A 27,206-nucleotide genomic window follows, 5' to 3' on the forward strand; every position below is an offset into this window, starting at 1 on the left:
ACTGGATATGAGCAATCGCGTGCTCTGATTGGCTACTCTACTACTAGGCTATCAGCTTATATACCATGAGTAGAGAAAAACAAAATGGCGGTGTGCGTTGCTGAACCAATCAAGGATGAAATAAAAACTCTACTCGAAAACAAAACCCCTAAAAATGCAATACATTTAAGCAGAAATTATTTTGTCGGACGTTTTGTATAATGTTTTTATTTATCAAATTTGCTAAAAATAAAAATGCTCTGTTTCTCAAAATCCAGTGACTGGGGATAGAATAAAACAGTTATTCCACCAACTCGGAGCTACATGCCTTGTTGGCTGTCAGCTCATGTACGACTCGATTTTGTGGAATAGCTGTTAATTATTTTTTTCGCAGTCCGGTTTCCATCAAATCCTGCACTCTGATTGGCTGGCGAGCGGGTCCGTATCCTATGGTACAGACCTCAGTTATGGACCTCTAGCGACTCACTTGTTCACAACAACAAACAAAATAGCAATTTTTGTTAACATTTATCTTTTTTATAAGATTTATTTATAAGATTTTTATCAAAAATCTTGTAAATTTTTGCCAGCATTTCTCAGCATAATAGCATTAATTTTACAGTATGGATAGTGATAGTGACAGTCTTCACAGCGAAAGCGAGTTTTACTACCCTGAGGAAGAAGAAATAAAAGAAAACATTTCAGGAGAAAGCTAAAAACCTGTAACTGTTGCTAACGCTGAGTAAAAACATGGCTGAATCCTGAATGACTCCTATTTGTATAAATAGGGGACTACATAGGCAGCAAAATGTAGTTTTTTTCCTGCCAAGGAAGTGCACTTGTATACCGAGGAGGAAGCAATTTGCATTACAGCCGTGAATAAGGATTCAAAATGACGGCCCAGAGGGCCTCGCTCAGTACTTTCAAGACCTCAGTCATGGTATTTCACAATACGGACCCAGCTGGTAAATAACATACACATACATATATATATATATATATATATATATATATATATATATATATATATATATATATATATTAGTGCTGTCAAAAATGTCGCATTATTAACGCGTTAACTTGACTCAATTTTAACGGCGATAATTTTTTTTATTGCGAGATTAACACTCTGTGACATGATGCCACGCCCCGCACAGCCAGAGTCCTCTGCCCTCCCCCGGAGAGCCACGGTGCTTGGCTTAGGTTTCGTTTTCCCATCGGCGGCTCCAGCCCGACTTTGCAGTGGCTGTGACAAGACGTGTTATGCTCTGCAATAAAAAAAAAAAAACATTGGTACAACCAGTGTTCGAACTATGCCGATATTTTTGGGGGTCCCTTTTTTTTCCCTTGGGGGGTGTGCTTGCGCTTGTCTCAGAACGCGGATCTCCATCGCGCGCTCACTTCGGATATGCAAATGCTTCCCGTTACACATGATTGCTATGTCAATAAACATCATTTTGCCAATATTTTAGAGACCCCCCAACATTTCCCAAATCATGTTTTCAAGGGATCTCATGTCTGTTTCAGGGGATCTCGGATCCCCCGAGTACCCCCGTAGTTCGAACGGTGAGCAAGCCCATTCACTTTTTTATGCTGATCAGAGAATTACATGGTTTTTCATGTGACAAAAATGTGCGATTAAATTGCGATTAATCGCGAGTTAACTATGACAGTCGCAACATTAATCGCGATTAAATATTTTAATCGCTTGACAGCACTAATATATATATATATATATATATATATATATATATATATATATATATATATATATATCCAACATGGACCTTCAATCAACTGTAGTATTTGCAGTATAACTCTATCTCACAGTTCACTGAGGAAAAGACAGTCGTCAACATATTTAAAACTATAATCAGGATTTGCGCAAAAGCATTTAGAATCTGATTAAATATTTACTGTACTTTGACACTGAATTGAATGCAAATTTTTCAAAATTTGACTCAAAACCAAAATATCAGTATATTTTTGTTATACCGTATATTGTTCACTCCTACACTTTTGTGCAATGATCCAGTCAACCAATCATGTGGCAGCAACACAATGCTGCTACATAAACCCGTGCAGATACAGGTCAAGAGCTTCAGTTAATGTTCACATCAAACATCAGAATGTGGAAAAAAAATATGACCTCAGGAACACACAATCTAGATTTTACACAGAATGGTCAGGGGAAAAAATCCTGTGAGTGGCAGTTCTGTGAGTGGAAATTCCTTGTTGATGAGAGGGGTCAGAGATGAATGGCCGGACTGAGTCAAGCTGACAAGAAGGCTACAGTAACTCAAATCACCAACGTTACAATTAGGGGTGTCACGGTATGAAAATTTAACATGACGGTTATTGTGACCAAATTTATTGCGGTGTACGGTATTATCACGGTTATTTGAGTGGGCGTGGCTCAGGTTGAGTGGGCGTGGTTCAGGTTTTCAAGTTTGGACTGTGGACAAGTGGATCCTGACCACAGCTAGACACATTTTAAAATGCTAGCAGTGGGCGCACTTCGCAATAAAGATCATTATCAAAGTTTAACATTATTGACAGTCGGATACAACTGTTGTATTTTCCCTCGACCCGAAGTCATACGTTACTTCGTGTGTTTCACTGATCCATTTTCACCATCTTGTGGCGAATGAAAGTTTAGCTGTGTAACTTAGCTTAGAATGGTGATGTTTACCTCAGAATAGCGCTAACCACAGCTAGTGCTAGATGCATTTTAAAACTGCTAGCAGTGGCCGTCTTTCGACAATAAAGATTATCATCAAGGTCTAACATTATTGACAGTCGGAAATAATTGTTTCATCTTCCCTCGTCAAAAGTCAAAAGTTACTTTGCGCATTTCAGCTAAAACATACATGTTAACCTACCTTGCACTTGCTGTACAGATGCTGATGATGGTCTCGCAGATGAGTCATTAGATTTGATGTATTGCTGCCTTTCGCTGACACCTTTTTTCTGCACACTGTACATGCAGGAGCACCGTCATCAACAAGTTGTCCCTCCGAATTTTTGAAATATCCAAAATATTTCCACACTTCCGATTTTATCCGCTTGGAAGGCGGATAGATGTCTTCATCTTGATGACCACCACAGTCTCCTCCTTCCGCCATGCTTGAACTTCGGACAGTGAGTGAGTGAACTTGAGTGGCGAACGGCGGGAAAACTCGCACGAAAGTTCAAAGTCTCGCGAAAATGGAAGCTATCGCGGTTTTGACACTCAGAAGGTTATGGTCACCGTCAAAATATTTTAGCGCGGTAACCGTGTACACCGGTAATCGTGACAGCCCTAGTTACAATTGCGGTGAGCAGAAAAGCATTTCAAGACACACAAAACATCAAACCTTGAGGCACTCAGATATATTCCAGGGGCTGAACAGCTGAGCCTTCTGCACAAATGCTGCAACAATGCAGCAAAGAAACTCACCTGTTAAAGGCCTCTTCAGCTGTCTGATATTCACTTCACTCTCTTCTGCAAGTGTGCAGTGTCAGACCAAGAATAATGATTAGTCAGCAATATTTACACAGACTGCATGCTTCAAGCATTACAGTCTCATCTCTCATTATCTCTAGCCGCTTTATCCTGTTCCACAAGGTCGCAGGCAAGCTGGAGCCTATCCCAGCTGGCTACGGGCGAGAGGTGGGGTACACCCTGGACAAGTCGCCAGGTCATCACAGGGCTGACACACAGACAACCATTCACACCTACGGTCAATTTAGAGTCACCAGTTAACCTAACCTGCATGTCTTTGGACTGTGGGGGAAACCGGAGTACCCGGAGGAAACCCACGCGGACACCATGCAAACTCCGCACAGAAAGGCCCTCACCGGCCACGGGGCTTGAACCCGGACCTTCTTGCTGTGAGGCGACAGCGCTAACCACTACACCACCGTGCCGCCCTGGCATTACAATGTCTTGCAAAAAGTATTCATCCCCCCTTGGGGTATGCCCTGTTTTGTCTCATTACAAGCTGGAATTAAAATGGATTTGTTGGGGGGTTAGCACCATTTGATTTACACAACATGCCTACCACTTTTCTTAATTTCCCTGAGGGAACCTGCCCAAAGGGATCAATAAAGTTTTATCTAATCTAATCTAATATCTAACCTTTAAAGGTGAAAATTGTTGTCTTATTGTGACAAAAACAATAATTAAGATGAATAAACTGAAATCTGGAGTGTGCATAGGTAGTCACCCCTCAAAGTCAGTACTTTGTAGAGTTACCTTTTGCTGCAATTACATCTGCAAGTCTCTTGGGGTATGTCTCTATTAGCTTAGCACATCTAGCCACTGGGATTTTTGCCCATTCCTCAAGGCAAAACTGCTCCAACTCATTCAAGTTAGATGGGTTGCGTTGGTGTACAGCAATCTTCAAGTTATGCCACGGATTCTCAATTGGATTGAGGTCTGGGCTTTGATTAGGCCATTCTAAGTTATTTAAATGTTTCCCTTTAAACCACTCGAGTGTCGCTTTAGCAGTATGTTTAGGGTCATTGTCCTGCTGGAACATGAACCTTCGTCCCAGTCTCAAACCTCTGGCTGACTCAAACAGGTTTTCCTCTAGAATTGCCCTGTATTTCAGGTCATCCATCTTTCCTTCAGTCCTGACCAGCTTTCCTGTCCCTGCAGATGAAAAATATCCCCACAGCATGATGCTGCCACCACCATGCTTCACTGTAGGAATGGTGTTCTCAGGGTGTTGGGTTTGCGCCACACGTGGCATTTCCCGTGATGGCCAAAAAGATCAATTTTAGTCTCATCTGACCAGAGAATCTTCTTCCATGTGTTTGGGGAGTTTGCCACATGCTGTTGGGCAAACTCCAAACATGTTTTCTTAAGCAATTACTTTTTTCTGGACACTCTTCCATAAAGCCCCACTCTGTGGCGTGTATAGCTTAAAGTGGTCCTGTGGACAGATACTCCCATCTCCGCTGTGGATCTTTGCAGCTCCTTCAGTGTTATCTTTGGTGTCTTTGTTGCATCTCTGATTAATGCCCCCCTTGCCGGCTCTGTGAGTTTTGGTGGGTGGCCTTCTCTTGTCAGGTTTGTAGTGGTGCCATATTCTTTCCATTTTGCTATAATGGATTTAATGGTGCTCCTTGGGATATTCAAAGTTTGGGATATTTTTTATAACCCAACCCTGATCTATACTTCTCCACAACTTTGTCTCTGTTTGGAGGCTCCTTGGTTCTCATGTTGCTTGCTTAATAGTGTTGCAGAGTCAAGGTCCTTCCAGAACAGGTTGATTTATACAGACATCATGTGACAGATCATGTGACACTTTGATTGCACACAGGTGGCTCTTAATCAACTAATTATGTGACTTATGAAGTGAATTGGTTGGACCAGCTCTTATTTAGGGGTTTCATACAAAAGGGGGTGAATACCTATGCACATTCCAGATTTCTGTTTTTTCATCTTAACTATTGTTTGTGTCACAATAAAACAACAATGTGCACCTTTAAAGTGGTAGGCATGTTGTGTAAATCAAATTGTGCTAACCCTCCAAAAATCCATTTTAATTCCAGCTTGTAATACAACAAAACAGGACAAACACCAAGGGGGTTGAATACTTTTGCAAGACAATGTACACTACACTAGATGTTAGGCAAGGCTTTGTAAATATTTGTCAGTGATGCCTCATTCCCAAACAAATTGGGTATTGGTCATTGTCTGTCATCCAACTCTATCTCAGCTTGGCAGAATAAATGGGTTGCCATCCTGTCCTGAAATACAAAAAGTTCAACAATTCATAAGTTATTTTATGAAACCATAAAATGATAAAAGTAGGAACGTTGCATTCATAGAACCCACAGTGCTACATTCTGAATCCAACAACAGGTAATATCCAGCATGGTGAGAACCGCAATAACAAAGCAATGGAATTACCATCACCCAATGTGTGCTTCAGCGCACACTCATTTGATGATGCAAATTAACAAAACAAAATTAGCAAGAAACCAAGGATGGATGGAGTATGTAATTAGTGTCTGACATCCACTTTAACTTTTCAACAAGAATAGGAAGGACAGACATGATATAGCAGAGACCACATGAGGGGACAGTCACAACATGATGATGTTGCTATTGGTGTTCGGCAAGAAAATGAGCAAATGGGAATCATCTAATAATTCTGAAGGCAACTCTTCATTATAGGGAGTATTATACAAAATAAAATGAAACAATGGAATGCAGAGACATTTCAGACGTCTGAAATTCAGTCAGTGATTCAGATCACTGTAGGACTTCAATATTTAATATTGACCCAGAGAGCAAATATGGACATACGCCATGTTTCGTAAGATCGATTACGAAGTCCTGGTGAACTTGCATTATGTTTCAAGAAAGTTTATACGGGTGGATTGAACCTTGTGTATATGTGTATAGAGAGTTTTACTGCTGTCTTCATCTTCTTTTGGCTGCTCCCCATTAGGGGTCACCACAGCGAATCTGTTCTGCATATTTGATTTGGCGCAACCCTCCCCAGTTTATCCGGGCTTGGGATCGGCACTAAGTATGCACTGTCTTGTACAACTCCAGTGGGTTGTAAAACACCAGGGTAAAAAAAATCCATTCACTACTTTTTGTGTTACATTGGGAACAGACAAAATCATCCTGGATCCTGTCACAAATGCCCAGTTGCTGGGTATTTTACCAAATCTGCAGGATTTTGAACTGTGGGGGAAACCAGAGCACCCAAAGAACCTCATGCAGACAACATGCAAACTCCACACAGAGTGGCCCCTGTCAGCTATGGGATTCAAGCCCAGAACCTTCTTGCTGTGAGGCGACAGTGCTAACCACTACACCACCCAGAGAGTTTTACTGCTGTGCTGTCCTAATATTTGACATGCCTAAGTCGTCATTAAGATTTATTGTAAATCATGTCACAGTGACTAAACACAGTATGCACTAGGACAAACCTTCATGGAATAAATAGCAATTAACTTTTCTTGATTGCTATTTTATTTTCAGTTTTTCAAGCGTGTCAGCCTGTCAGTTAATCTTTGCTTTAAAGAGACAGGCTTGACTCGGTTATATACACATTGAATAAAGAACTATTTTGTGCAGTGCATTAGAAATTAACATCACTGATGCATCCTTTATAGAGATATTCTGCAAGCAATCCTGAACTGTATATCAAATGCATATCAAATGTTTATCAATTGTATATCAATTTCATACTACAACCCCGATTCCAAAAAAAGTTGGGACAAAGTACAAATTGTAAATAAAAACGGAATGCAATGATGTGGAATTTTCAAAATTCCATATTTTATTCAGGATAGAACATAGATGACATATCAAATGTTTAAACTGAGAAAATGTATCATTTAAAGAGAAAAATTAGGTTATTTTTAAATTTCATGACAACAACACATCTCAAAAAAGTTGGGACAAGGCCATGTTTACCACTGTGAGACATCCCCTTTTCTCTTTACAGCAGTCTGTAAACGTCTGGGGACTGAGGAGACAAGTTGCTCAAGTTTAGGGATAGGAATGTTAACTCATTCTTGTCTAATGTAGGATTCTAGTTGCTCGACTGTCTTAGGTCTTTTTTGTCGTATCTTCCATTTTATGATGAGCCAAATGTTTTCTATGGGTGAAAGATCTGGACTGCAGGCTGGCCAGTTCAGTACCCGGACCCTTCTTCTACGCAGCCATGATGCTGTAATTGATGCAGTATGTGGTTTGGCACTGTCATGTTGGAAAATGCAAGGTCTTCCCTGAAAGAGACATCGTCTGGATGGGAGCATATGTTGCTCTAGAACCTGGATATACCTTTCAGCATTGATGGTGTCTTTCCAGATGTGTAAGCTGCCCATGCCACACGCACTAATGCAACCCCATACCATCAGAGATGCAGGCTTCTGAACTGAGCGCTGATAACAACTTGGGTCGTCCTTCTCCTCTTTAGTCCGAATGACATGGCGTTCCTGATTTCCATAAAGAACTTCAAATTTTGATTCGTCTGACCACAGAACAGTTTTCCACTTTGACACAGTCCATTTTAAATGAGCCTTGGCCCAGAGAAGACGTCTGCGCTTCTGGATCATGTTTAGATACGGCTTCTTCTTTGAACTATAGAGTTTTAGCTGGCAACGGCGGATGGCACGGTGAATTGTGTTCACAGATAATGTTCTCTGGAAATATTCCTGAGCCCATTTTGTGATTTCCAATACAGAAGCATGCCTGTATGTGATACAGTGCCGTCTAAGGGCCCGAAGATCACGGACACCCAGTATGGTTTTCCGGCCTTGACCCTTACGCACAGAGATTCTTCCAGATTCTCTGAATCTTTTGATGATATTATGCACTGTAGATGATGATATGTTCAAACTCTTTGTAATTTTACACTGTCGAACTCCTTTCTGATATTGCTCCACTATTTGTCGGTGCAGAATTAGGGGGATTGGTGATCCTCTTCCCATCTTTACTTCTGAGAGCCGCTGCCACTCCAAGATGCTCTTTTTATACCCAGTCATGTTAATGACCTATTGCCAGTTGACCTAATGAGTTGCAATTTGGTCCTCCAGCTGTTCCTTTTTTGTACCTTTAACTTTTCCAGCCTCTTATTGCCCCTGTCCCAACTTTTTTGAGATGTGTTGCTGTCATGAAATTTCAAATGAGCCAATATTTGGCATGAAATTTCAAAATGTCTCACTTTCGACATTTGATATGTTGTCTATGTTCTATTGTGAATACAATATCAGTTTTTGAGATTTGTAAATTATTGAATTCAGTTTTTATTTACAATTTGTACTTTGTCCCAACTTTTTTGGAATCGGGGTTGTAGAAGGGCAGTCATATATTATAATATATATAGCCATATATTATCAACTTCAAAATGAAATCACTTGAACCTAGGATAATACTAAAGCTGTCCGCCAAATTTCGTCCAAATCCATTCGCTACTTTTTGAGTTACGTTGGGAACAGACAAAAAAAAAAATCCTGGATCCACATACATATCCAGAATTGCATCACAAACTTGTTCCATGGCCCAGCTTTCCTCAGAATTACATCAAAATCCATTCACTATTTTTTGAGTTAAAAGGCAAACAAACAAACAGAAGCAAAAATATAACCTCCTCCAGAGCTTCAAATTATTCTACACGTTCCGAGAATGTTTAAAAAAAAATCTTGTCATCTTTATTTCTTAAGATAACGGCATGTATCTTAAGTTACAAACATTAAACAACTAAAAGCATTAATATATTGACAACACCTCCCCCCCCCCCCAAAAAAAAAAAAACCCTTACAGAAATGCTAAAATATCCTGTTCACGATTTATACTTAAAAATGAGTCTATTTACATAAGAATTCTTAAATCTGTTGGGATTTATTTGAGGATGATGGCTACTGCTTTGCCTTAGGTTATATGATGTTTATTTCCTTTTCAGTAAAATTGCGTATAATGGCTGGGACGGGTCTAAATTACATTTCTTAAACATATTCACATCTGCTTTCTCTAAGAGATTATGAATATTTACTTTGTTTGAGCTATATTTCCTTTCACAACATCTGTCTAAAAAAAATCTGAATTTGTGTCAGATCTCAGTCGGAAGCACCATAAATAGTCCATACAAAAAATTTGGTAAAACCAGTGGTGTAGTCAAGTCATTCAGCCTTGAGTCCGAGTCCAGTCTCGAGTCCCCAGTGTTCAATTCCGAGTCAAGTCCAAGTCATTAAAAAAAATCCAAGTCAAGTCCAACACTCCAACTGCACCATTTGACGGTGGCTGTTTTAGCATCATTAACATTAGTTTGTTCCTGAACATAATGTATGAACAGGTGAATGTGCATTCCCTTTGTCAGGGAGTGTGAAGTATTCTCTCAGAGATGGTTGGGAGACGGATATAAGTGCAGGTGTGTTTATTAATACAAGTGAAGATGGTAAATGATCCAGAACGGCAGGCAAAATCGTAAAACAGTGAAACAGGCAATAGGTCAAGTGAGAAGCAAACAAGCTATCGTAGACTCGGCAGAATCAAAAACAAGAAACATGAAATCAGGGATCAGGAAACCAAACAAGGAAATAAGGCTTGGTAATGTATCAGCAACGCAACTCAATACTTTACAAATTAAGTGTGTTTTCACAGTCTTTATACAGGCGTGCTGATTGCGCCTTAATCCTGTGCAGGATCTGATGCACATGCCAAAGTGCACAGGTGTGACACTCTTACACGAAATTAGGACAAAGTTAATGTAGATATAAATATCTTATGCCAAAATATTATGGCATGTTACAAAAAAATAAAGAAAAAAATCAGTCCTCATCTCCAATTTCTGAGTCCTAATGCAGTTAATGCACGAGTCCAAGTCCGAGTCATCAGTGCTCAAGTCCGAGTCGAGTCACGAGTCCTTGAAATTAGGGCACGAGTTGGACTCAGGAACTACAAGCCTGGGTAAAACTAAAGTATTAAAACCTCGATCTACCTCTGCTTGAGAAAAACCTTCCTTTCTGAGTAACCTAATGACATACAAACATTTATTTGCCTTGGTTAACTTCGCCTGTACATGCTTGGTGTATTTACAATTCTCTTGAAACATTATCCCAAGAACAGGCAATTCTACACATTGTGGAATATTATGAACAGGATGTTGCATAATGTTACTTATTTTTTTCGCGGTCCAAATCCTGCGCTCTGATTGGCTGGTGAGCGGGTCAGTATCCTACAGTTCGGACCCCAGTTACGGACCTCGGTTACGGACCTCTGGCGACTCGGTCGTTCACAACAACAACAAACGTAGTAGCAATTTTTGTCAACATTTATTTTTGCATTTCTCAGGAAAATAGGATTAATTTTACATCATGGATAGTGATAATGACAGTGTTCAGAGCGAAGAAGAAGTAAAAGAAAACATTTCAGGAGAAATCTAAAAACCTGTAACTTGTTAACGCCGAGCAAAAACATGTCTGAATCCTGAACGACTCCTATTTGTATAAATAGGGGACTACATAGGCAGCAAAATGTAGTTTTTTTCCTGCCATGGACGTGCACATGTATACCAAGGAGAAATCAATTTGCATTACAGCCATGAATGAGGATTCAAAATGGCAGCTTGGCTCGGTTTTCCCTTTCAGGCACCCTCATTTTCTGTTAGAATTTGGTAAAGAAAAAAATAAATATATTATTTACCAGCTTAAGGTCAGTCCGTATGGTGAAATACCATGACCTCGGAGTACTTTCAAGACCTCGGTCACGGTATTTCATGATACGGAGCTCCCAGCTGGTAAATAACACACATATATATATATCTTTTTTCTGGACTGGTGACACAGTGCTATTGTAAACGTCAGTCATCGTAAAAATCCATACTACACATGTGAACATCACGTGTCCAAATCCACTTTATTAGGAACCATTTTAGTGTTTCTTCACAGAACAGTGTGTGTGTGTGTGTGTGTGTGTGTGTGTATGTTTTCGCATGCCTATTTGCTAGACATTCCTCAATCTTCCTTCCATCTGTGTTTTGATTGCTTTTGGAAATTGCTTTTGGGTTTTCTCGAGCTGATTGTTTACTGCTCTGTCATGTAAGTTCTTCTACTGAAAAAGAAAACCTTGTTGGAAATCTTCACAGAATCCTCTCTAAATGCTTCCCATTCTTTGCTAATGGTGCAGTGGTGGTGGCATTTCAAACTCTCAGGCTGTGCTCAGACCAGTAATAGCAGGTGAATAATGGTGAAAAATGGCCGTAGCTCAGTGGATGTACCGTGTGCTGTCAATGCGTTGATCAATAGAGATGGCAGTACAGTCATTATGGTTGCATTAAAGAAGTAATAAACAATGCCATGTGTTCATGGCTCTATATTGCTCCTGTGGAGGACGGCCCCATACGGACAGTTGAAAGTCGCACTTGGAAGACGCTCTGGATACTTACAGTGATGGTTTTATGGCTGAGGACTACAGTTGACTTGCTAACTTTAGGACTGCAGTTGTCATGAACAGTTTTGCACTCAAGTTTCCATCAATGGAGAGTTTATAACATCAACAAAACAGACTTCATGTTAAAATTGTTAAAAATGTTATAATCACGCTGTTATCATCCAAATGAGGATGGGTTCCCTTTTGAGTCTGGTTCCTCTCGAGGTTTCTTCCTCATGTTGTCTGAGGGAGTTTTTCCTTGCCACTGTCGCCACAGGCTTGCTCATTGGGGATAGATTAGGGATAAAATTAGCTCATGTTTAAAGTCATTCAAATTCTGTAAAGCTGCTTTGCGACAATGTCTATTGTTAAAAGCGCTATACAAATAAACTTGACTATATATAAACCAGCGGCTTGTCTAGGTCATATGGCAGCATGATTATGAAGAATGAAATCGAGGTCAGCCCTGTGATGACCTGGCGACTTGTCCAGGGTGTACCCTGCCTTTCACCCGTAGTCAGCTGGGATAGGCTCCAGCTTGCCAGCGACCCTGTAGAACAGGATAAAGCAGCTAGAGATAATGAGATGAGATGAGATATATAAAACCAGCGGCTTGTCTAGGTCATATGGCAGCATGATTATGAAGAAGAAAATCGAGGTCAACCCTGTGATGACCTGGCGACTTGTCCAGGGTGTACCCTGCCTTTCACCCGTAGTCAGCTGGGATAGGCTCCAGCTTGCCTGCGACCCTGTAGAACAGGATAAAAGTGGCTAGAGATAATGAGATGAGATGAAATCAAGGTCTCATCTCAATCATCTGTGAGTTAATGAGCTTGCATTGAGAGCACTTTTACGTCTGACCCCATGGGCAGGGTTTTCTTCCAATCACCCCATGAACAAGGGCATCAATGGTGTACAGTCATATAACTACACAATGGTGGAGGTTGCATACATGCAATTATGGAGCTATTTACTCTTGAACATGTCCAGAGTGCTTTGTCACATTTAATTTCATTTCATCCTATCTCCTCAACTGAAGAAAACAAAAATGAATCACAGTGCCCTCTGATTCTCCTGGTATACAGTTGAGGTCAGACGTTTACATAAACTCATCATGGACGTGAAAGCCATCCCAATATTGGGCTTTCAGCGATCTCTTTGGACTGTTCTTATTCTGGGGAAGAATGATTGTACACAATTCATCTTTAATAGGAAAAAAAACCAAGAAGTTGGTGTGCAAGTTTTAATTATTTTGGGTCAACACAGGGTCAAAATTATACATACAACCACAAGATTATTAATTCAGTGGTACTGAAAGCTCCAAAATGTCTTTTAACTTGCCAAGACCAAGGCCTCTTAATTTCCTGTTAGTGATCATGATTGACTGAAGCTGGTAGCTTCTCTGTGTCAACATAATCAGGATTTATTTGACAAATACAAGTTATTGGGAGGTATAGCCACTTTGACAAAAGTCTGGAAGTAGGTCCAAACTGTCACCTTCATCTGAGAGGGAACTGGTCAGGAACAACCCAGGAACCACCAAAGCACAGGCCTGCCATGAACTTGAAGCTGCTGGAACACCAGTGTTACTGTCTACAGTCAAGCAGGTTTTATATCACTATGAACTGAAAGGCTGCTGTCCAAGAAAGAAGCCCCTATTCCAAAACCAACACCTTCAATCTCCACTGAAGTTTGCAGCTGACCACATTTGAAAAAAAAAAGACTTTTGTAGGAAAGTTTTATCTCAGATAAGAAAAAGAATGAGTTGTTCATCCACAATGACCAGAGGTATGTTTGGAGAAGTAAAGGTGAGGCAATCAACCTCAGTAACACTGTACCAACTGTTAAACAACTGGTAAGAATGTTCAAACAAAGTGGATGGAATAATGAAGGAGGACTACCTCAGAATTACCTCAGTATAACCGCAAATCATCAGGTTGAAACTTGGACACAATTGGGTATTCCAACAGGAAAACAGACAAACACACATCAAAGCTGGCTGTGGAATTCATAAAGCAGGCAAACATGAATCTATTGTAATGATGATAATGTGGGAAGCCATGGCCTAATGGTTAGAGAAGCAGCTTTGGAACTAAAAGGAATTGGTACCTTTTGGTTCCAAAGCTGCTTCTCTAACCATCAGGTACCAATTCCTTTTGGTTCTAATTTGGGTTCTACAGCAATAATAAAGATGTCATGATGTACAAGGAAAAGCAAGACGAGGACAAAAATATATATTAAATAGATATTAATGGTGCTGTAGTGGTTAGCACTGTCACCTCACAGCAAGAAGGTCCTGGGTTTGAGCCCAGTGGCTGACAAGGGCTTTTCTGTGTGGAGTTTGCATGTTCTCCCTGTGTCTGTGTGGGTTTCCTCTGGGTGCTCTGGTTTCCCCCAAAGATGTGCAGGTTAGGCTAATTGGTGGCTCAAAATTGACTGTAGGTGTGAATGGTTGTTTGTGTCGATGTGTCAGCCCTGCAATAACCTGCTGACTTGTCCAGGGTGTACCTTGCCTCTCACCCATAGTCAACAGGGATAGGCTCCAGCTTGCTTGCGACCCTGTACAGGATAAGCGGCTACAGACAGTGGATGGATATTAATGTCTCATCTCATTATCTCTAGCCACTTTATCCTGTTCTACAGGGTCGCAGGCAAGCTGGAGCCTATCCCAGCTGACTATGGGCAAAAGGCGGGGTACACCCTGGAGAAGTCTCCAGGTCATCACAGGGCTGACACATAGACAACCATTCACACTCAATTTAGAGTCACCAGTTAACCTAAACTGCATGTCTTTGGGGGAAACCAGAGCACCTGGAGGAAACCCATGCGGACAACATGCAAACTCCGCACAGAAAGGCCCTCGCCGGCCACGGGGCTCAAACCCGGACCTTCTTGCTGTGAGGCAACAGCGCTAACCACTACACCACTGGATATTAATGTGGCTTTTGAAATGAATAACCATTCAAATCCAATAAACTCTGGAAAGTTCCATGTGGGTAAACTGGCAATACTGTTAGAGAACACAGTCAGGCTCATTTATTGTGATTATGGCAGCATGAGGTGTGAGAACTTCACCTGAAAATATCCAAGGCTGCTTTCACACTTCTCTTCTGGAGGGAGGGAACAACACACTCTGGAGTGCTTTTATTTTTTAATCCCAAGACATACATTTGCTTGATTTTAGCTGCAGTGTAAAATCGGCGATGAAGATTTCAACATTCAAGTTGATGACATAAATCTTATTTTCCACCACCATTTTCTCTTTTCTGTTTGTTTGTCTTGCTTTCTGAGCACACTTGGTTGAGAGAAGTGAAAAAGCAGAAAGTATCCTTTGCTGCAGAACCCTGCAGAACCAGCAGGAATGGCTGAAGTGCCCTTCAGCAAGGCACCTAACCCCCAACTGCTCCCCAGGCTGCTCTGGGTATGTTGTATGTCACTCTGGATAAGAGTGTCTGCTAAATGTCTGTAATGTAATATAATGACTCTCCTAAGCACCCTGGGCTGTGCTTAAAAGTCTGCTCCGTGCCAGGAAACCAGCGAATTTAATTGAACTCTAGTAATTCTGCTAAGGAGAGTGGTCAAATATCCAAGCAGAAGCTTGTTGATGGCGGCACGGTGGTGTAGTGGTTAGCACTGTCACCTCACAGCAAGAAGGTTCTGGGTTTGAGCCCAGTGGCTGACGGGGGCTTTTCTGTGTGGAGTTTGCATGTTCTCCCCGTGTCTACGTGGGTTTCCTCCGGGTGCTCCGGTTTCCCCCACAGTTCAAAGACATGCAGGTTAGGCTAACTGGTGGCTCTAAATTGACCGTAGGTGTGAATGTGAGTGTGAATGGTTGTTTGTCTCTATGTGTTCAGCCCTGCGATGATCTGGCGACTTGTCCAGGGTGTACCCCGCCTTTCGCCCGTAGTCAGCTGGGATTGGCTCCAGCTTGCCTGTGACCCTGCACAGGATAAGCAATTATGGATCAGTACCAAGGAGCATTTTTCCTCACTAAACTTTCCACCAACAGAGCAAGGTCCAATATAACATTTATTAATGGGCCTGCTTGTGTTTGAGTTTTTTGAGGTTTGGTTCAAAATGTCAATCAGACAAAGCTTATAAACTTCCTGGCTATGCTCCATGGACCCCTGGAAGTCCCTACATTGAGAATCATTGGTATGAGTGATGTCATATCTCACAGACGGAGCAACCATGTGCTTTTCGACTCTCACGTTTTGTCTAGAAACAGAAACCGAAGTCCTTTCCTGCTTACTCAGCCTACTTGTAACCATGAGCAGCATGTTATTTAAATAAATGCAGTGTAGTAGTTTGTGTGATAATGGTAAACAGTTCTGCCTCATATGTTTGTGCAATAAAAGGAATGATAATTAGCAGAGTTGCTGCAATATGACTGAAATAATTACATTCTACACCAAATGTATGGGGGAATAGGAGTCGAGTGTACACAAATAGCAGTCTGGACTTATTTTCACGGTTTCCTGCACCATGAAAGATATGTACAAAGTACAACAATATCAGTGGTGGCTGGTAGTCTTTCAAACAGGGGAGGCTGGTCGGTTACGATATTTCCAGATTTTAAAAGAAAAAACATCAATTTTGCCCATACTCTTGCCTCTGATCTGGCTGATTGTTGGCAGGGTCACAAACTGTGAAATAACAGGTTCTTTTGGCCCATTAGCCTACTGTCCAATATACATGATGGTGGTGTTGGGGGGTATATTTTAACATTTTATATTTTAAAATTGTGGCATGTTGTTTAAAAATTGATCATTATTGAAAGCAGCTCTTTGTCAGGAACCTCAGCAGTAACAGCAGAGTGTTCTGGAATAGGCACAAGCACTGACCTTGGGGAGCCAAACATAGAGCTGGGTGCCACACATTTCATTCAATGACACTTTCCCTATATTTTACTTATTTTGACTGAGAAATGTTTTATTGACAATTTTGATAACCCTTCACTTTTAATCTAGGCCTGCAGTGTGAAATGTTCTCGGCTGTGTTTTTGTTTAAAAATGTTTTCCAAATTGTAGCTGTGTTTAATTCATATCCAGAAAAACATATATTCCAATATAATATACTCAGCATAAACATTTTAAATATATTCTATATTTTTGGTCCATCCATGACATATTACTAAAGTAGCCTATTTACTGTTGTTGATGTGGGTCACTTGCTGTTAGCCAATTCACTTTCTCGTACCAGGAGAGCTGAAAGGAACGAGTATTATTCCCTACCTTTTTCACCAAGTCAATTTGAGGCGTTGGTCTACCCTGCTCTTTAATTTTAATTTTTTCCTCGAAAGGAAGACTGGCAAATGGCTTCGCCAAAATTAAATCAGCAATGCTTGGCATCCGTGCGCAGCTTTCTTGCTAGCTGACTAGCCCCCTCAAGTTCAAGTTCAGTCACTCGAATAAACGACATTTCTGGAACTAAGATAGCAAACTTGACAACACTATATTTACACTTTATTTACAATGAAAATATATACAAACTAAAAAAGCTGGTAGAAACCGTATGTAATGAATGAAATCGAAATGTAAGCTGATCTCTTACAATACACCACAGCACTTGCGAATCCGCATGGGACTGAACTGAAATTCACCGCTGCCTGTCTATAGTTGAAACGAGCTGTCAATCAAAGAAAATATCCGGCCGCTTTCACCAATCACCAGTCTCCTCGTGGAAACTGCCATGTCCCTCCCATGTGAGGCTGGGAGTCCGTGGGCGGGCATTTTCGCAGTATTTGTCCAATAACCGTCTTGCATTTTGAGATTGAAAAGCGCATAGCTCCCAAATGCCATTGAAGTCCACTGAGGCTGGGAGTCCGTGAGACTCCGTGGGCGGGCGTTTTCGCAGTATTTGTCCAATAACCGTCTTGCATTTTGAGATTGAAAAGCGCAGAGCTCCCAAATGCCATTGAAGTCCACTGAGGCTGGGCTGCATTGCGCTGTCACGAGGGGGAAAAACTCACGCACACATTAAAGTTATAAGGGAATGATTTCGCACTGTAGTTGGGTTGAGCACACATATTTCTATGATTCTGGATCTGAAATAGCAATGTTATAAGGTCAGCTATAACATAAGCCTAGCGCAATTCATCCTACACGATGTTCGTCATTTTTAGAGGAGGCTGAGCCTCCCTCGTTGTCTTAGAGCAATCGCCCGTGAAAAATCTGCCACCCATTGTTTTATACTTGCATTGTGGAAGCATAATTCAGTTATTTCTATCCACCCCATCTTTTCAAACTATAGAACTGTTTATGAACTGCTGCTACTAGGGGTAAATAGTGCTATTTATATTTATATTTGCTCATTTTTATCCAAATTAACTTACCCCTGAGATTTGAGCTCAGAACTTTGAGCTGTAGCGCAAAGCCTTAACTACAGAGTCCTGTCAAGCAGCATGCAATCTTTCATGGAGCTGAGGTTACATTACATAAACTATACATACAACTATAATGTAACTACCAAAGATGTTTTCACTGTTACAGTCGTAAGTGTTATGTAAGTACACATAAGTATACAGATTTAGCTTGTGTAGATATGCAAGTGAATCTTGATAGACGTGACAGGACAACAGGTTTCTCTCAGATTGTTCTCCAATAACAGTGGAGTGCCATACTTAAGAGAATATGGTAATGCATCGACCTGATTTTTGATGGCTTTTGTGACTGTACAACGTCCGTACAACATCTGCACGTATGCATACGTATGGATGAATGATGTACTGTATGCGTACCACAACAGGGAACCCCATCATAAATGCAAGGCAACGTATCTCAAACACTTGACGACCAGACAACGAAATTTGTATCTATATTTACTTAAGATAGATGGGTTTTTATCTTGCGCTTATTTTTAATTTGCTTTTTAAAAAAACATATATGAGATTATTTACGAACACTGTAGCAGTCCTTGGCATTAAGAACAACAGCAGAGAGTCTCTGATGGGTTCATGTGTCTTATTTCTCTTGAAAACGAGTATAGCATCCAACACCAAGCACCATGAAAATTAAAGAAAAATAATTAGCATAACGTAGTTGTAAACAGGCGGCACGGTGGTGTAGTGGTTAGCATTGTCGCCTCACAGCAAGAAGGTCCGGGTTCGAGCCCCGTGACCGGCGAGGGCCTTTCTGTGTGGAGTTTGCATGTTCTCCCCGTGTCCGCGTGGGTTTCCTCCGGGTGCTCCGGTTTCCCCCGCAGTCCAAAGACATGCAGGTTAGGTTAACTGGTGACTCTAAATTGACCGTAGGTGTGAATGGTTGTCTGTGTCTGTGTGTCAGCCCTGTGATGACCTGGCGACTTGTCCAGGGTGTACCCCGCCTTTTGCCCGTAGTCAGCTGGGATAGGCTCCAGCTTGCCTGCAACCCTGTAGAACAGGATAAAGCGGCTAGAGATGATGGATGGATAGTTGTAAACAAATAAACAATTTTGCAGAGTAATGTTTACAGACTATGCTGTAAACATAATACACCTTGCTCCACTCAACCAAGGGTGCAAACCTCTACAGTTTACCCAAAGATGCACCATTAGGCTCTGTGCTCAAAGTCTCGTGCTAAACTGCTGTTCAACCAATGCACCAAACACAAACAAAACATACTCAATAAACAGTGCACACAAACTTTACATTGACCACGAATGACAGAACAGAATGACACAGTAAAGCTTTACAGTATAATATACCGCGCTAAACCTCTGACCGAGGCACATTGTGAATATAAAAACAGCAGTGAGCGTCTGTAGCATAACAGATACAGCTTCCTGGGCTGACAGCTTCACCCGGAACATGAATATTGAGTGACTGTGCTGGCTGCCATTTAAAAAAGACATTGTACACTCATTGGGAGCTCCGCTTTTCAGCAGCACAGTGGTGTAGTGGTTAGCACTGTTGCCTCACAGCAAGAACGTTCTGGGTTCGAGTCCAGCGGCCAGTAGGAGCCTTTCTGTGTAGAGTTTCCATGTTCTCCCCGTGTCTGTGTGGGCTTGCTCTGGGTGCTCCGGTTTCCCCCACAGTCCAAAAGCATGCAGGTTAGGTTAACATGGGGTGACCTTGAGGAAGGCACCCAACTGCTCCCTGGGTGCTGTAGCATAGCTGCCCACTGCTATGGGTATGTGCATGTTCTCGTTGCTCAGTTGTGTGTGTGTGTTCACTGCTTCAGATGGGTTAAATGCAGAGGAGGAATTTCACAGTGCTTGGGTATACATGTGACAAAATAAAGGCTTCTTCTTTAGGCAGTGCCTATATATATATATATATATATATATATATATATATATATATATATATATACATACAGTAGTGCTTGAAAGTTTGTGAACCCTTTAGAATTTTCTATATTTCTGCATAAATATGGCCTAAAACAACATCAGATTTTCACAAAAGTCCTAAAAGTAGATAAAGAGAACCCAGTTAAACAAATGAGACAAAAATATTATACTTGGTCATTTATTTATTGAGGAAAATGATCCAATATTACATATCTGTGAGCGGCAAAAGTATGTGAAGTAGTGCTGTCAAGCGATTAAAATATTTAATTGCGATTAATGTCGCGACTGTCGTAGTTAACTCGCGATTAATCGCAATTTAATCGCACATTTTTGTCACATGAAAAACCATTGTAATTCTCTAATCAGCATAAAAAAGTGAATGGGCTTGCTTTGTACCAATGTTTTTTTTTTTTTATTGCAGAGCATAACACGTCTTGTCACAGCCACTGACATCCATAACTTCCATATTAGATGAGAAAACCAAGGGATGAAAAATAAAATGCGTATCACTGTGAAAATAAAAAAAAATGTTTTATTTTACTCTTCATTAGTTTCTTTTGAAGAGAAGTATTTGCCATAAAAGAAGAAAAAAAGATAACAAAATAAAAACATTCATCATATGTTCAAAAACGTTCACCATAGTGTGGCACTGTATTCTCTAATTCTCACTGCTTATAACTCTACACCTACCCGGTGGAGATGAGCTGGGAAACTGAAGACTGAAGGAACAGTAATAAAGTATGTTTTCCAGTCTCACCTGTGAAAGATAATCCCATGTGATCTCGTTTGGACGGTAAACCTGTTGGTACAGTTAAACGCAGCACATGAATGAGGCATCTTTATTCTCCACTTTGCCCCATCCAATATGGCGGCGAGGATGTTTATATGTCTATGCCTTTCTCCATCACTCACACGTACTCTTATTGAAGCAGCGCGCGACAAGCCTCAACAGGAACTACGGGTGACTCGCAGGGCCAAATTAGAATTTGCGTTAACGGCACTATTTTTTTTAATCGCGTTAAATTGAGATCGCGTTAACGCGTTATTATCGCGTTAACTTTGACAGCACTAATGTGAAGCTTTGCTTTCAGTATCTGGTGTGACCCCCTTGTGCAGCAATAACTGCAACTAAACATTTGCGGTAACTGTTGATCAGTCCTGCACACCGGCTTGGAGGAATTTTAGCCCATTCCTCTGTACAGAACAGCTTCAGCTCTGGGATGTTGGTGGGTTTCCTCACATGAACTGCTCGCTTCAAGTCAAGTTAAGTCAACTTTATTGTCAAATATGCTATGCATGCTTGACATACAGCACAGATGAAATTACAGTCCTCTCTGACCCACGGTGCAAACAGGCAATGCAATAAATAAAAACAATAGAATAATTGAATAAACAATACAAACAGTATAACCACTCTAGATAAGAACTGGACAAAGACTAAACACTCATAAATAAAAATAGAATAATTGAAATAAACAACACAAACAGTATAAACACTTGATAAGAACTAGACATAGACTAAACACTCAGATAAAAATAGAATAATTGAAATAAACAATATAAACAGTATAAACACGAGATAAGAATTAGACATAGACTAAACCATATATGTCAACCTATACGGAATGTCCATATTTTATACGGATTTGATTCAATAAACGTAGTATACGGGCATATAAATAAAGTTATACGGATTCTTTAAAAAAAGTTCAATATTTATTTAGAGCTATAATCAATTCCCACAATGATAAAAGAGCGCATAACATTTACAAACGTACCGTAGCCTACACCACAGAAAGCCAGTAAAGAGTCTTATGAAATCATGCATTATCTTGTGGTAGCGAGACTTCGTTCCACTTTTGATCATGCGCACACCGCACTGCGAGAATCCCGCCAACCGTGAAGTCATAGACATATAAACATAGACGCCGGCTTCTGCGTAGAATCATACGTCATCCTCGCCGCCATATTGGATGTGGCAAAGTGGAGATTCTTCAACCGTCTCTGGTATAACGTCTAGACAGTAGCCGAGAATAAAGATGCCTCATTCATGTGCTGCGTTTAACTGTACCAACAGGTTTACCGTCCAAACGAGATCACATGGGATTATCTTTCACAGGTGAGACTGGAAAAATACTTTTCATTGTATTTGGTCATTATAACGTAATTTTACGAACAGATTTTTCTGACTTTGTGGCTAATATGAAGTCTCGTGCATAATAGCTGCTCGGTGAAACCTGTCTCCAAACAACGAAGTATTTCCTTCGTAACTACGCTGATAACACTTTGTGTTTTTGTCAAATATTGGATCTTTGTATTCATTCTGAATGTTTATTGTTATTAATATTGAATAAAAAGTAACTGGGATACATCATTGTTAATTATCATTCAAATTTTAGGTAAATTATTTTAATTTGCATCTTATACGGATTTTATAAGGGAAATACGGATTTTGGAGGTTGGTTATACAGGTTTGATTGACCAAAGGTTGACATGTATGACTACTCATATGTATATACACACACACACACACACACACACACATGCATACACACACACACACACACACACACACACACACACACACACACACACATATAAATTGAAGCAAATAAACAGTCAAGGGCACTTGAGGTATAGCAGGTAAACATGAGATAAGCAGAATAAACAATAAACTAATAGCTGTTAAGATGAGGTAGTGCAGAATAGTGCAAATGAGCGAGGTAAAGTGAAATGTGCAGTCCCTGAGTTCAGTGTGTTAATGAACGTTGAGAGAGTGTGTGTGTGTGTGTGTGTGTGTGTGTGTGTGTGTGTGTGTGTGTGTGTGTGTGTTGGGGGGGGAACTGTGAGGGTGACATGTCAGATGCTGAAGGGGGGGCAGGGGGGTGTGCGAGCAGAATCTGTGGCAGGGGGCAGAGGGGGGAGGAGGGGCAGAACAGGGAGGTAGTTGAGCCTCCTGACCGCCTGGTGAAAGAAATTGTCCTTGAGACTGCTGGTTTTGGCCCGGAGACTCCGCAGTCTCCTCCCCAATGGCAGCAGACTGAAGAGGCTGTGAGATGGGTGGGTGGGGTCACCTGCAATCCTGATGGCTTTGCGGGTGAGGCGGGAGTTATATATATCCATTAGAGAAGGGAGAGAGACACCAATGATCCTCTCAGCTGCTCTCACGATGCGCTGCAGAGTCTTGCAGCAGGACATGGTGCAGGTGCCGTACCACACGGTGATGCAGTTGGTCAGGATGTTCTTGATGGTGCCTCTGTAGAATGTGTGCATGATGGGGGCTGGGACTCTTGCTCTCCTCAGTTTGTGGAGGAAGTACAGACGCTGTTGGGCTTTTTTGGCCAGTGATGCGGTGTTGTTGTTCCAGGACAGGTCTTCAGAGATGTGCACACCCAGAAACTTGGTGCTGCTCACCCTCTCCATTGCAGCACCGTTGATAGATAGTGGAGCATGCTGGGTGTGCACTCTCCTGAAGTCCACAACAATCTCCTTCGTCTTCTCCACAGTCAGGCGGAGATTGTTGTCCTTGCACCACAAGGCCAAGAGGCTCACCTCACTCCTGTAGATTGTCTCATCGCCATTGTTGATGAGACCCACTACAGTCGTGTCATCCGCAAACTTAATGAAGAGATTTGAGCTGGATGTTGGTGTGCAGTCGTGGGTCAGCAGAGTGAAGAGGAGGGGGCTCAGCACACATCCTTGGGGGGCCCCCGTGTTCAATGTGATGATGGTGGAGGAATTGCTGCTGACCCATACAGCCTGTGGTGTCCCCGTCAGGAAGTCCAGCAGCCAGTTGCACAGGGAGGTGTTGAGTCCCAGCTGGTCCAGTTTATGAATGAGCTGCTGAGGAATGATTGTGTTGAATGCTGACTTAAAGTCTATGAACAGCATTCTGACATACGAGTCTTTTGTCTCCAGGTGGGTGAGGGCTGAGTGGAGGGCAGTGGAGATGGTGTCATCGGTCGAATGGTTGGACTGATATGCAAACTGGAAAGGGTCCAGGGTAGGGGGGGCAGACTTGACATGCCGCATGACTAGCCGCTCGAAGCACTTCATGAGGATGGGAGTGAGTGCGACAGGGCGGTAGTCATTGAAGCAGGAGGGAGACAGCTTCTTCGGGACCGGGATGATGGTGGTGGCTTTGAGGCACATGGGGACAACAGCCTGGCTCAATGAGATGTTGAAGATGTCTGTAAAGACATCTGTGAGTTCCTCGGCACAGTCTCTCAGGACATGACCAGGAATGTTATCAGGATTCATGTCCTTCCACAACATTTCGATTGGATTAAGGTCAGGACTTTGACTTGGCCATTCTAAAACAGTAACTTTATTATTCTTTAACCGTTCTTTGATAGAACGATTTGTGTGCTTAGGGTCGTTGTCTTGCTGCATGACCCACCTTCTCTTGAGATTTAGTTTATGGACAGATGTCCTGACATTTTCCTTTAGAATTTGCTGGTATAATTCAGAATTCATTGTTCCATCAATGGCAGCAAGCCATCCTGGCCCAGATGCAGCAAAACAGGCCCAAACCATGATACTACCACCGCCATGTTTCACAGATGGGATAAGGTTCTTATGCTGGAATGCAGTGTTTTCCTTTCTCCAAACATAACACTTCTCATTTAAACCAAAAAGTTCTATTTTGGTCTCGTCCATCCACAAAATATTTTTCCAATAACCTTCTGGCTTGTCCACGTGATCTTTAGTGAACTGCAGACAAGCAGCAATGTTCTTTTTGGAGAGCAGTGGCTTTCTCCTTGCAACCCTGCCATGCACACCATTTGTTGTTCAGTGTTCTTCTGATGGTGGACTCATGAACATTAACATTAGTCAATGTGAGCGAGGCCTTCAGTTGCTTAGAAGTTTCCCTGGGGTCCTTTGTGACCTCGCCGACTATTACACGCCTTGCTCTTGGCGTGATCTTTGTTGGTCGACCACTCCTGGTTAGGGTAACAATGGTCTTGAATTTCCTCCATTTGTACACAATCTGTCTGACTGTGGATTGGTGGAGTCCAAACTCTTTAGAGATGGTTTGGTAACCTTTTCCAGCCTGATGAGCATCAACAACGCTTTTTCTGAGGTCCCCAGAAATCTCCTTTGTTTGGGCCATGATACACTTCCACAAACATATGTTGTGAAGATCAGACTTTGACAGATCCCTGTTCTTTAAATAAAACAGGGTGCCCACTCACACCTGATTGTCATCCCATTGATTGAAAACTCCTGACTCTAATTTCACCTTCAAATTAACTCCTAATCCTAGAGGTCCACATACTTTTGCCACTCACAGATATGTAATATTGGATCATTTTCCTCAATAAATCAATGACCAAGTATAATATTTTTGTCTCATTTGTTTAACCGGGTTCTCTTTATCTACGTTTAGGACTTGTGTGAAAATCTGGTGATGTTTTAGGTCATATTTATGCAGAAATATAGAAAATTCTAAAGGGTTCACAAACTTTCATGCACCACTGTGTGTGTGTTTGTGACTTACGACCTATGCGACTTACGACCGATCGACTTTATGACCGTCTGGTTATGACTGGCAAGTGTTTCCCAGCTGAGCTAGCTGAGCGTACGACAGTTTCCGCCCCAGCTCCCGGCAGCGCCCAGCATCCAGCCAGTGTTGCCAGATACTGCTGACGGTTTCCAGCCCAAAATATGTTCAAAACCCTCCAAAATGCACTTAAAACCGCCCAATCTGGCAACACTGCATCCAGCCTCTTCTGTTATGTGTGCAGTGTTTCGCTGGACAAACAACGAGCGAGCTACAGCACGCGTACGGCTTAACCAGATCTTGTGCTATACGGTAACGTGCGCAGCTGGTAATCAAAGTAACTTTCACTTTTCTGTTCTGTTACACTGTTCTGTGTCCAATGTCCAAAATGAAAAGTTAGTTTTCAACTGTTCAGCTAAAAAAAAAATTTTATTAAAACGATTGTGTTGCTGAAATGATGTATTTGCAATTTATTTATAATCAAAAACTGAAACAGGTGGATGAAAGAGTGATAGTGTGATAAAGTACTATACTAGTACGACTGAGTGATAAGAAGTCCGAGTGAATGCTTGATAAGTAGACAATAAGAAATAATTAGGTGTATTTTTCAACGCGCGCTGCGCACATGCACTATGACTCAAAATAATAGTACCGGCAAGAAATAAAAGTTACTTTCACCTCTGAGTATGCAGTGTTTGACTTAAACCAAATAATGAGCCAAGGTAATGAAATAAGAAAATGTTGATAAAATAAGACTTTAAGATGATTACAATATCATTACACATCACAATATACTTACGTTCATTTAACATAGGCCGACTTACGACCAGATCGGTTTACGACTGGTCAGTCGTAACCAAACGCAGTCGTAAGTCGACGACTACCTGTGTATGTGTGTGTGTATATATATATATATATATATATATATATATATATATATATATATATTCAAATAAGATTTCCTTTCAGGGTGGCACGGTGGTGTAGTGGTTAGCACTGTCGCCTCACAGCAAGAAGTTTCTGGGTTTGAGCCCAGCAGCCAACTGGGACCTTTCTGTGCGGAGTTTGCATGTTCTCCCCGTGTCCACGTGGGTTTCCTCCGGGTGCTCCGGTTTCCCCCACAGTCCAAAGACATGCAGGTTAGGCTAATTGGTGGCTCTAGATTGACCGCAGGTGTGAATGTGTGTGTGAATGGTTGTTTGTCTCTACCGGTATGTATCAGGCCTGTGATGATCTGGTGACTTGTCCAGGGTGTATCCCGCCTCTCGCCCATAGTCAGCTGGAATAGACTCCAGCTTGCCCGCGACCCTGTACAGGATAAACGGCTACAGATGATGGATAGATTTTCTTTCAGATTGCGACTGATTTTTACTTGTAATAAAATATGTACAGTAAATGTATGGTGTGTAGGAAATGTCAGATTTCAGATTGATGTTAATCCATTTATCTTCCTGTCTCATCTATTATTCTCCTTTGATTACTTTGTAATTAACACTCCTTCTATCTGGTTAAAGCTCTGAAATGTAGCTGTCTCTATCTCTGATCCTTAGTCAGCTTAAAAAAAAGCCTCTGATT

General features: G+C 41.5%; 1 protein-coding gene across 1 annotated transcript in view; it reads left to right on the top strand.

Annotated features, from left to right (window-relative positions):
• lrp8 (low density lipoprotein receptor-related protein 8, apolipoprotein e receptor) overlaps positions 1-27,206 on the top strand; it is a 685,503-nt gene that overhangs the window by 329,720 nt on the left and 328,577 nt on the right. The window lies entirely within an intron of this gene.

The sequence above is a fragment of the Neoarius graeffei genome, chromosome 4, assembly GCF_027579695.1.
Source record: "Neoarius graeffei isolate fNeoGra1 chromosome 4, fNeoGra1.pri, whole genome shotgun sequence".
Lineage (NCBI taxonomy): Eukaryota > Metazoa > Chordata > Actinopteri > Siluriformes > Ariidae > Neoarius > Neoarius graeffei.